Here is an 11,889-nt window from a genome sequence, read left to right as displayed (position 1 = left end):
GCCGCCCCTAGACAGCGCCAAAATGCCGCCCCATTTTTTATACAGTATTTTTTATTATCCTTTCATGACTCCAATGTCTAAGAAATGTGTTACATGGATACATTACTAACAAAATATATAAATGCATCCCCTGTAACTTTAGTTTTGACGGCCAACACGTCTGGTTAATAAGTCCGACTGTAATTTAGTATTCGCAAATCTGCACGCGTCATTTCTGATCAACAAGGAAGTAAACTAGACATCACAACCCCGACAAAAAAAAATACAGTCCTCTTAAATCTGTTATGTTAATTAATACACTCTGTTTCCAACAAGTAAGCTGATTTTTTTTAAATGGAAAGATATTTTAGTTATTACTGAGTTTAGGTAGCTATTTCTATATATACCAAATAATTCTCCTCGATTTGCCATCCTTTGAGTAACTGCCACCCCCAAGCGACGCTCAATCTGCCTACCTCCACGGGAAGTCACTGATTATTACAACTAAAGGGTTGCTTTATCTTGTTTTGATGTTATAATCTCAATACAAAATCTCTCAATCAAATGTCTAATAGCAGTAAACCGATTGCCCATCTCTACTCTGCAACAAAGTACGAATATATTATGTTCGTATAGGAAGCTGACGAGTGTGAAACGAAGCTTGGCCATTTTACTTTTTTACTAGTGAAACAAAGCTCACAGTTACGATAGTAGTTAAATCAGTATTAAATCCGGCCATTGTTATACTTAAATGCAAAAAGGGAATACATTTTAATCAGCTAAGCATTCCTTACCTATTAAATAGGTATTATATCCCTATTTTGTATTGTTTTTTGATCATCAGCATGGCTGGCAAGATATTTATAATTTCCAGCGGAATACACTTCGTAAGTAGCTACCTATTTATCTATGTTAAATTGGTAAACATAAAAGTCCCAACTATCGTTGTACCTACATTGAGTTATGTAATTGGAACTAGTCAAAAATATTTCAAATTCGGTTACAACCTTACAACCTAACCTAACCTAAAATACAGTATTTCGGCTATTTTCAAAATTTGTTTGCCGCTGTAAACCGACAAGAACCCAAGTTTCAATTTGCTAGAGATCAAAAGTAAAATCGCTGTAGTTCCCATTTTATTTAATTAACTACATTATTTTCTTTTTGTTCAACAGACAAAAATATGTTAAACGTCTGAAAGGAACCAACTGCATTTTCTTGCCAGATCTAGATCTATTTTTGAATAGTCATCTAGCTTGCAAAATTTTCCATCTGGCGTATGGCGTTAAATCTAGCATTTTTCGACAACACAAATAGCTTAAAAGTCTCATAATGTAGCTGGAACATTACACCAGATTTGCTTGAAAATTCAACATGCTGGTCTTACGTACTTCTTAGTAGGACAAAACACCAGGTGGTAGGGCCACCTGTCAGCATTATTGTCTATGAATTCAGTGTGTTCAATGCGCAGACAGAAATAGAGTATACGTGTGCGTCTGTGTGTATCGTGCTGCGTTGCAGACAGATAAATCAAGACTAATATAATTATATACATCTTATAATTAATACACTAAATGTTACATACAAAATGTCGATTAAATTTGCTACCTGCACAAGATTTGTTTATGTCAAACCATTTGATATAGGTAATTAATTACGCCCACAGTGGCTGAGCAGATAACGCATTTGCGTATGATGTCGTGGGTCCGGGGCTCGAATCCCGGATCTGGCAAATACACATGTTGTTTTTCAATGTGTGCTTGGAGTCGGAGTATAGTTGAGCAAATTGCTAACATTCATTTCTCATAAAGACAAAAATCTGTTAATATACACCTCCACTCATGATCTTTTTAGGATCGGACATGGTTAAAAAAACTAATTATCTGTTTTTTTTCAGGTGTTGGCCTTCATATTAAACTGTGTGTCATACATTCTCTGTACTAAGTACGACTATGAGCTTGTCTTTGTTAAAAATTCCTATCTAATGGGATATGCTCACTTGGGTTTGGTCGGCTACTTTTCAATGATTATGGTAATGGCAGGATTATGCATTGAATGTATCAAGAATCGTTACACATACATCACGGTATTATCCAAATTTTATTTAATATTCATTACCTTGTCATTGTACTTATAAAAATGAGGTGCTGAGAATTAAACGAGTATAAGTGACATATAATGAAAAACTGAGTTAATGATAAAGACGAAAAAAAAAAATCTTCTGTAGGATCGAGGGTAGAGGTAGGCTGTAGAGATCCGACATAAATATTGCACACTAAACTTTGTTACGCACAAATTGCAGATATACGTTAATTTTTAAAATTGAATAAAAAAAATAGTTAATAATAATAGAGAACAAAACCAATTAACAGAATATTGAACAGTTAGGTATGTAGATTTTACAATCGCATTTAACTATGAAGTCGATTTATTCAATTTGGTCGATGGTGTACCTACTTATATTTGTTCAATCCTCAGCACATCAAATAATATAACAATAGCTCAAACAGGTGAAAACTACAACTCTCTAAAACAATTTTGGGCTCTGGTATAGTAATTTTCTGAAAAATTTACGTTAAAGGTTTTATAATTATATTAATTGAACTGGTAAGAAAATAAATACCATCTTTTACAAGGTTTGCCACGCCGAACCATACAAATTGTTGTACAGCTTATAATAATTGTATTTCCGTCTTCATCCTGACTGGGTGGCATTCATGGGTCCGAAGATACTGCTCAAATTAGTTTAACACTCATTCCATGTTTTTGATTATGTGCTGAGTTTACGAACCACACATGACAACTGGTCTAAAGCATGACGCATTTCAAGTGTCGGTTCAATGTAGCCATTGAACCGAAGCGATATTTGCTGCCCTAGGTTTACTGTCACTGATGGAGGACCCCAGGCACCCCTCTGAATACAACCATATATTTGGTTTTGTGGACATCAACGAATGTTTATTTAATAAACCATTTCTTTTATTCCATGAATAATTCACAAGATTTGAGAATGTAAACATTCTATGTACATATTACTGAACATACGTTTTTGAAAACCCTCAGATATATTACAGATGGTGTTGGTTAGATTTTTTAAATTCATTAAGCCCTGCCTACCCAAACCATAATCGATAAAAAATATTCTTCTATCAATAAAATATCTAAAATTGTCTATGATTTAATAGCCTAATTTTAAATATTTTATAGATAAACGAATATTTTTGACCTATGATCTACTATGGCTTGGATTAGGCAGGGTTTAATTGAATTTTAAAAATTAACAAGCACTATCTAGATATTGTAGTCTAAGTTCAATGAAAACAAATACGTTTGGCTGACAAGGTTTAGTGTGCACTATTTATGACTGATTTCAACAGCCTACCTCCACCCTTCAACACTGTTACCTACTATATCTACATATCCTTTAATTAAGCCTTTACACGTCATGAGAGTGACAACTAGTGATTGAACTTTTTTTTCAGTATTCCATATTATCATTGGGTTTGCTCGCTATCGAGATTAACTACACGGTCGGTTTTCAAAACAGTCTGAAAAATATGGAAAATACAAAGTCAATGTTCAATCAGACATTCCACAGTTACCCGAGTGTGATGGAATATCAATATGGTTGGAATGAAATGCAACAAAAGGTAAATACTGAAACCACAATAATATGGCATCACACAAAAAATATAGGATCTCTGGTCTACTGACGTAAGTTAGCCGTAAGTAATATTGCAATGCAAGTTCATTTGAGGAGAACTTCACACTTTTACTATGACATTGCAATAAAATTTAGAATCACCCAATTAGTAAAGTTAATAGCATACATGATTCTACATAATATGTAATAACTTATGTGCAGATGTTATCAAAATAAGCCTTGAATTCTAAAATTCACAATATTGGTTATTTACTAGTGTATGTATAATTAAACTAGAATTCAATTTCATGCAAAACACATATTCCCATATCAAAGTAGATATCAGCCAAAAGCAATATATTGCCCATTATGTTTAAGATGAAAACAGAGAAAACTGTGTACATATCTAAGTTATTTAAATAAACCAATAGCCCAAAACAGATCGCAATCAACCATTTTGTTTTTAGGGCTACCAATAGACAAGGAAATAATGAACTTGTTACCGATACAACCTCAAGTAAAATAGTTTGATTAAAAAATCGAACTGAATTCAAAATTCTCAACATTACAGCAATTCATATTAGACTTCTTCTATCCAGAGCGAGAAAAAACTAATGAATATAATATAGAACCGTAGGACACAAAACATAATATGAAATGTTATATTACATCATGACGTATTTAATAATCGCTACCCAGATTACAAAAATAGATATAGAAGACTAGAAATTTATTAAGCTTATTTTACCACGTTTTTATTAGCTCGTTTCCTTGCTTGTCTAGTACAAATCTTGCAATCAATTTTTAACTAACTTCCTGACTAGCTAGACATTTGAAACTTTTAGAATATATCAGAACACGATGACAATGCATTCTTTTATTACTTTTAGCCATCTTTGAGCAGAATTGAATTCATTTTCAGTTAATTCTGTTTTGTATGGAAAAAATCCGCAAGGTAGCGCTTTGATCGTATTCAATGGTTGCACTTTTGCGTAATGGCGTTCGACGATTTTGAAAAAAGAATTAACTCGCTTTCTTGTTTTTTACTTCATATCAAGTACAAGTTTTAAAAAACTCATATGTTATTCAATTATTAATAAATGTTTGAAAATTTCTTATAATTGCTCTCTTTATTACGCATTTGATCATTTTCTTTCAAGTTGATGGGATAATTCATCAAAAAAATTTAAAAAAAGTATTTATTAATACATAGAATTGTCAAGTTTATATTATGATTCAACGGAATCTAAAAACGTGGTATATAAAAAGTTCTTTTTATCTTGTAATTATTTTAAGGTTAACTTTTATAAAATATTTTATGCAGTTTAATTTGCCCATGTGTTTTATGAAAGAAATGCTAGAAGACATTAAATTTGATACAATATCATTGCCAAAGTATGTCTAACACCGCCTCTTTGAATAGGTGCAGGGTATACTTCTCTGTGTCAATGAGTAATCTAGAAATTCTCTTTTCAGCTCCAGTGTTGCGGTGTGACTGCGGCCGAGGATTGGTACGAAATTGGCGTTAAAACCATCCCACCATGCTGTTGCCCGGACCAGGCCATCGGGCTCGAGAAAACATTGTTTAACTGCTCTCCTCCGAATGTATTTACACAAGGTTGCCTGCCTGCTTTTGAAGCCAGCAAAAAGTACGAGTGTATAGTGGTCGACGGTGTTTTGAGGTCAATTGCATTAGTACAGGTAAATCTGGCAATATGTAAAAAATGTAAGAGACTATTATTGGTTGCTAAGGGGGTGGTCCTAGCAACAAAATTATTAATATATATGTGCGTTACTATGGAAATCAAAATGAAATGTCAAAATGACATTTCAGTATATTCTATATTTGTTTGTTTGTTTTTTATTTACTTCATATCAAGTACAAGTTTGAGCATAATAATTCAACAGAAAATTTTAAAATGTGGTATATAAAAAATTCTTATCTTGTAATTATTTAGTTATAGTCCAAACGCTTGGTTCACAACACATTTTTTGGACATATCACTTGATCTGGTAACGGATGACACAGTCAATTTTCAATAATTCATCGTGATTTCTAACGTTTCAGATATTGCTGATGATGTACACGTGGTTCACTCTGTGCATTGCGATGCAGAGTGGACATGAAGACATTTAGAAGTAGTGGAGTCACAGAACATTCAATGCAAAGGGAAAAAAAGCATTATTATAATATTATTATACGTTTATTTAAAGCAAAAGTATATTATAAGCGTTATGGTAAAATCAAGAAAAGAAATGTGAGATGAAAGTTAGTCATGAAATATTACAAAGTATCACAGCGGCACGATATGCGAGGAGGTGTCTGACTCCATTTTAATGCAGACATAAAAACAAATTTAAATATCGAACACTTGAAACAAATGAACTGTACTTTTTTGTTGAATCAATGAGTTGATTATAACCAAAGATGTTGAAGAAACCTTTCGCGGTTTCTCTATCAAAATCGCTGAATCATGTTTCAATTTTTCATAATTCATAAGTGCCATTTTTCTATGCAACATCAACACAAGCATCTTTGATTACCTATAACGCTTTTTGCATTATTTTTAGAGTAGTAAGTAGTAGTTAGTAGTTAGAGACAATTTTAGCGTTTTTCTTGCCAAATTGGCTTCTTTTTTAACCTGTCTAGCACATCATCGCTAGTCAGATTCTTTGCATCATCCAAGGTCATGCTAGCATCCCGTATATGGGTACTCTGCAGATGACACTTAGCTTCGTAAAGTGCCATGACTCACGTAGTCGTGAGTCCCAGACATTCCGCATCGAGTCAAATTTCACTCCAGTCATTACCATACAGATAATGAGCTCTCTTTGCGATGTACCATCTCAGTAGCAGACTGTACAAGCCAAGTTTTTAAAGCTGTCGACACTCGATGTTACATGTCATTAATTAAATATGTAAGAAAAAAAATTGTGGTAAAATATACTTATTTTTTATTGTTTAACCATAAATCATAATTGGTGTGACAAGTGTAAATGAATATTTAGATGCTACAGCATATTGGCTCCGCGTGGATCATAACGCACAGCTTGCATCCGCACACAATCCGTCATGTCTGAACCGAGCTTAAGATATTGTGTAAAGTAAATAGAGGTTTAAATCACTTGATTTTCGAAATTGTCGATTATCCCAAAATATGGTTTTCTGACTTAACGTTTTCTGCCACTATAATAATAATTAATATATGTTGTCTTATAATTGGTGTAAGTAATAGATTCCATATATTTTTCCACGAGTTGATATGTCAAAAAAAAAAAATATTTTTCTATCTAATGATCCCTCGTTTTATTATGTTATTCCCAAACTTTCGACATCTGTGTCAAAAAAAAAATGCATTTACTTTAATAACAACCAAAATATCTTTATGTTTTCCTTTTTTAGTACATACACAAAATAATAAACGAAAAATAAAATTCATTGACAATTAAATTTAAATAAAAGTTATATTATAAATAACATTCATTATAATCAATGAGAAGAATGAAATTGTTTATGTTGAGACAACACATTCCACATACAAAAGCCTGCCCCATTTTTTGACTCAATGTCTACAAAAATGCTGAAAAAGCAACTTCACATAGATATGAAGTTGGAAAAGGCAAGATGTATTTCAGGACTTTCTCTGTTAAAACTGGATACACATGTTGCATTATTTGCAACTAGAATGATATTAAAGTAGGTACACCCCTTATATTTATTTTTGAAGAATCCGTCAGAAACTACGAGGTTGTCCCAAAATTAAAGACCTCTTGTTTTGAAAATCGGGAAAAATTATTTTTACAAAAAAATCATACGAATTTAAGGTACATATCCCCACTATTTACGTAGTCCCCGTTACGATTGATGCACTTGGTGAGCCGTGGTACTAGGTTCTCGATTCCCTAGTAGAATTCTGGCCCCACCAACCTCAAAAATGTTCTCATCTCTTCCTCCACGTCCGGCCAAATGTTGCTTCGGGTGAAGAAAAAGAAGGAAATAAGTCGGCGCCAGGTCAGGCGTTATTAGCAGGATGACGGAGGACATCCCATTTGAATGAGTCCGAAAGCTTCAAAAAGACCTAAGCGCTTTTCACACAATTTTGTTTGTGATGTTCCGTCAGCATTTTGGGCACCCAACGAACACCTTTGCATCCCCAATTTTCCCCTCAAAATCATTTATATGGTAGACTTACTGATATCTGGGATCAAAATTGCGATCTTCACGAACTTTATGATTCATTTTTTTTAACAAAACGTCACCAATTGAGGACCTCCTGCCTCTCCCCTCCTCATCATGAATACTCGGTATACCACTCGAAAACTCAAACAAATTCAAATTTAAGACGTTCACAACATGACATTTAAAAACAAAGCAACAGTGTAAAGACGAAATAAATATATGCAGTATCACAAAAACAGAATGAAAAGTAAAGTAAAAGGTACAAAATTATATAAAAAAAATAATATATATAAATTATAAAGCATGGAAGCACACCGAATGAGCTAAGTGGACCCTATTTTAAGAATTTATAAAACAACGTCCACCTATACTCATCCTCACGTAGATGGAATATATCAACATCCAAAGCGATAAATGAAGTAGGGAGTAAGATCATGTTAACGCGCGTGTTTGAACATGTACCTAACCGAAAAAAAAAATATTTTTTTAAAAACGGTACATGTTCAAACACGCGCGTTACCACGATCTTATTCCTTACTTCATTTATCGTTTGTCAATTTATGGCTACGAGCGTATGTTGTAGCTGAACCACTGGGAAATGCCAATAGAAAAGGCGCATTTCAAAAAAATACTACCTTATTCTTAGGTCAATAATTATTATAAAGCAAACATTATTCGTAGAATGTTTATCACATTTGAAACTTCAAAGACAGCTTATAATCAGTATCTTTAGAATTATTTTCAAATGTGTAAATCTTGCCCATTTTTTGAATAATAAAATGCCTAATTCTTGTCAAATTTGGGATCACAGAGATTATCAATATAATTTTTTATCGTAAATATTTCACTATAATAATGTTGACATAAATTTTACTAATGGTTTTATAAATGCTTTTAAAAATTAATAAATATAAAAAATCTTAACACCACTTCACATGGACGTACTGAAATATGACTATATTCTAAAACATTAGAGCGAGAGATTTAAAAGAATACTATTTTATGTAATAAAAATACTTTATGCAGTCATTAAATGTTTAAAATATATATAAAGGATAATAAGGCTTCAAAATTATATAAATAGATTATCTACAACGTTTAAGGAATGTCCAGGGTTGTGCTCTGAAAATAGCATAAAATCTTCATTTTGACGTACGCTGAGCATGTGGGCCGTTAAGTTCGACATTAAAAAATAGCCTAAAGTACCTACGAAAATTTCGTAATTTCCTTGTTAGAAGAAAATTTGGCATGCCGAGAAAAAAAGTTGATCAAAAGAAGTAAATAAAGTCCTTGGCTTTAATTTAAAATGGAGTTTTTGAATTAATTTTGAACATTTTTGGTCGGAAGATGTACTTAAATAGAAAAGGGCATTGAAATTTCTCAAATTCTTTGTTATTTTTTTCTGAGAAACAACAAACCTTCGAAATTGAACATGCAATACCTCGGAACCCACATTTTTGTGATTTTGGGGTTACAATAATTCCTGATCTCATATTATTTTCTGCCACTTTGTTCTGAAAATAAAATTCATCATACGCTTAGGTATTCTACAAGGTACGTAAATAACTTAAAACACATTTCTCATAACACTCATAAATATAAAATTGGGAGCAATAACTCGTAAGTAGAAAAATACCGTTGAATGGCAGCTGTTGTGGTTATATTTCGTCACTGTTCTGGCAGAAGACACTAATTCGAAAAAATGACATATTGAGTTAGTTATACCAAAATGTTCCTTATTTCAAACTTTGCCGTCTGGAAAACACACTAATTTTTATAAAATATACATTTACTTAAAAACAGTTTTCTGCAAACGCACTAAATGATAAATTACGAAATGTTGCCTGGAAATAACAACTAATTGAGTTAGTGTTTTCTGCCAGAACCATTTTTGCTTTTCACCTTATGCTGGCAAGCGACTTAGTGTCTATATTCTATACATTCTACAACAATATGATCTGAGAGATTGACAGAGCCTGATTAGCAATTATAAATATTGCTTTTAATCATCATAGTCCTTTTATTTATACATTTATTATTTTATAATCACAATCGACAACAAGCCACTGATATATAAAATACATTTAAAAGATTATTTACGTGTAGTCCAGGTGCGTTACCTAACAACCCGTATACATAATCAAAGAGACATACTTTCTTCTGTGATTTGTCTACTTGAAATGATAGTATACACGAAAGGTTATGGTACCAGGTCGGGAAGTGGTCGTGACTCCCAATCCTCACCTCCGTAACTTGGCACTTGATGAGAATCCCGCGTGTACATCGGATTCGTCGGAATCATATAAAGTTTGTTTTGCAATTTGTCTACCTGAGACGATAGTATACACGAAAAGATATAGCACCATGCCAAGGAGTCGACGTGGCTCTCACTCCTCACATCCTCGATGAGCACCGCGAGCGCACCTCTGATTCACCTGCACAATATGATATACCTACACGGTCTACTTTGTAATTCGTCTACCTAAGACGATAGCAAGTAATACACGAAAAGTCACGGTAGCAGCATTGGAAGTAGTCGTGAATCCAACTCCTCACTACTTAACTTCGAACTACAATTACACTGTGTGAGCATCTTAGTTTCGTATGTATATGAGAGATGCAGTATGACTTTGTATATTATTTAATGCTGGCCATTGTCAAGAATATAGGTATGGTGCCATTGTATCCAGCCAGTGTATTGGTTACTTTGGTGTTAGCATCATTCTTCTTCTTCATAGTAGGAACCTCATGGCTGAAGGTCGTGACTCGTATGGGCTCCACCCCTCTGTACACCCAACTTCGTGTTCGAATTAACTACGAATTCAATATGTGGTTCTACTAACAAAGCTCACGTGACTCTTCTAACATGAAGGACGCAATTGTTTCATTTGTGATATATCTACCCAAGGCAATAGGAAACCAGGAAAGTCATGTTTCCAGTCGTAGAAGTGGTCATGCCTTTCACGAATCACCACGTAACTTGACTACATGCACATGGTTAATTTTCTATTAAGCCACTGCTGAAACACTTTTTCGTAATAATTATGAGAGATGCAATTTATTTTATGATTCGTCAGCAAGAGCCATATGCAGTAACTCAATTGATATTTTCTGGGACAACAAGGTGTCTGTAGGTGGATGTATTTTCGATGAAATTGTTCGCCAAGTGAAGCTGGGCTGAAAAACTTTTTACCGTCTGAATAATGTCTTCAAAAATGACCCGTGCCTTAAGTGCAAAATGTTAAACCAGTGTGTGCTTCCCGTAATCACAAGTGCGTGTGAAACATGGACCCTAAGTAAAGGAGAGACCCAGAAACTTATAGTAGCACAGCGTGGTATAGAGAGGTGCATGCTGGGCATAACGCGAAATGACAAAAAGCGGAATGATTGTATAAGAAAACAGACAAGGGTTTGCGATGTAATAGTGTTCTCTAAAAACCAAAAATTGGAAATGGGCTGGATACATAGCTCGAAAAAGGGACAACCGATGGACAAATGTAGTCATCCAGCTGTACCCAAGAGGTACAAAACGTCTACAAAATAGACCTAGAGGCCGCTAGATCGATGAAATGGTTAAGTACTGCGGAAGTACGCGGCAACGCAACGCACAGGACAGAGAGAAGTGGAATCAGCTTGGAGAGGTCTTCATCCAGCAGTGTAAGAATATACTATTGCAGTATGTATCTATCTCATTTTTTTATAATAATACCTAGATAATTTTACATACTAAAATTTTTCCCTAAAACTATGACAATGGCTTGAGAATATTCTGCATTTTTCTCCTGGCAGAAAACACTAAATAACACTTAGTGTAATCAGTACCGCTGAAAAAGACAAAATGTGTTCTGGCAAAAAACACTAATTCGTTTTTTTCTAAACAAATAAGAAAATAAACATAAAAAAAGAAAGTTTTACTTTTTTTTTTACTTTAACCTTCTTAATAAATAAAGTCTTTATTTTAAAGTCATCATTTTAACGATTACTTAATAAACTCACATGATAGACCATTTCAAACATTTTTAAAACTTCAAAGTCAAATTACTCGAAACTAGTATTCTCCAATTAGTGTGTTCTGCCAGAACAGAGA

General features: G+C 33.5%; 1 long non-coding RNA gene across 1 annotated transcript; it reads left to right on the top strand.

Moving 5' to 3' along the window:
- Nucleotides 1-592: 592 nt before the first annotated feature.
- On the top strand, nt 593-6,919 carry LOC147080004 (uncharacterized). Its single transcript, XR_015071605.1, has 5 exons — nt 593-866; nt 1,877-2,065; nt 3,462-3,629; nt 5,099-5,323; nt 5,691-6,919. It is a non-coding gene; the product is annotated as an uncharacterized LOC147080004 (long non-coding RNA).
- Nucleotides 6,920-11,889: the final 4,970 nt, after the last annotated feature.

This window comes from Rhyacophila brunnea, unplaced genomic scaffold (assembly GCF_057557595.1).
Source record: "Rhyacophila brunnea isolate RB1 unplaced genomic scaffold, BYU_Rbru_1.0 scaffold_1, whole genome shotgun sequence".
Classification (NCBI taxonomy): Eukaryota; Metazoa; Arthropoda; class Insecta; order Trichoptera; family Rhyacophilidae; genus Rhyacophila; species Rhyacophila brunnea.
This window is presented reverse-complemented; position numbering and strand designations above follow the sequence as displayed.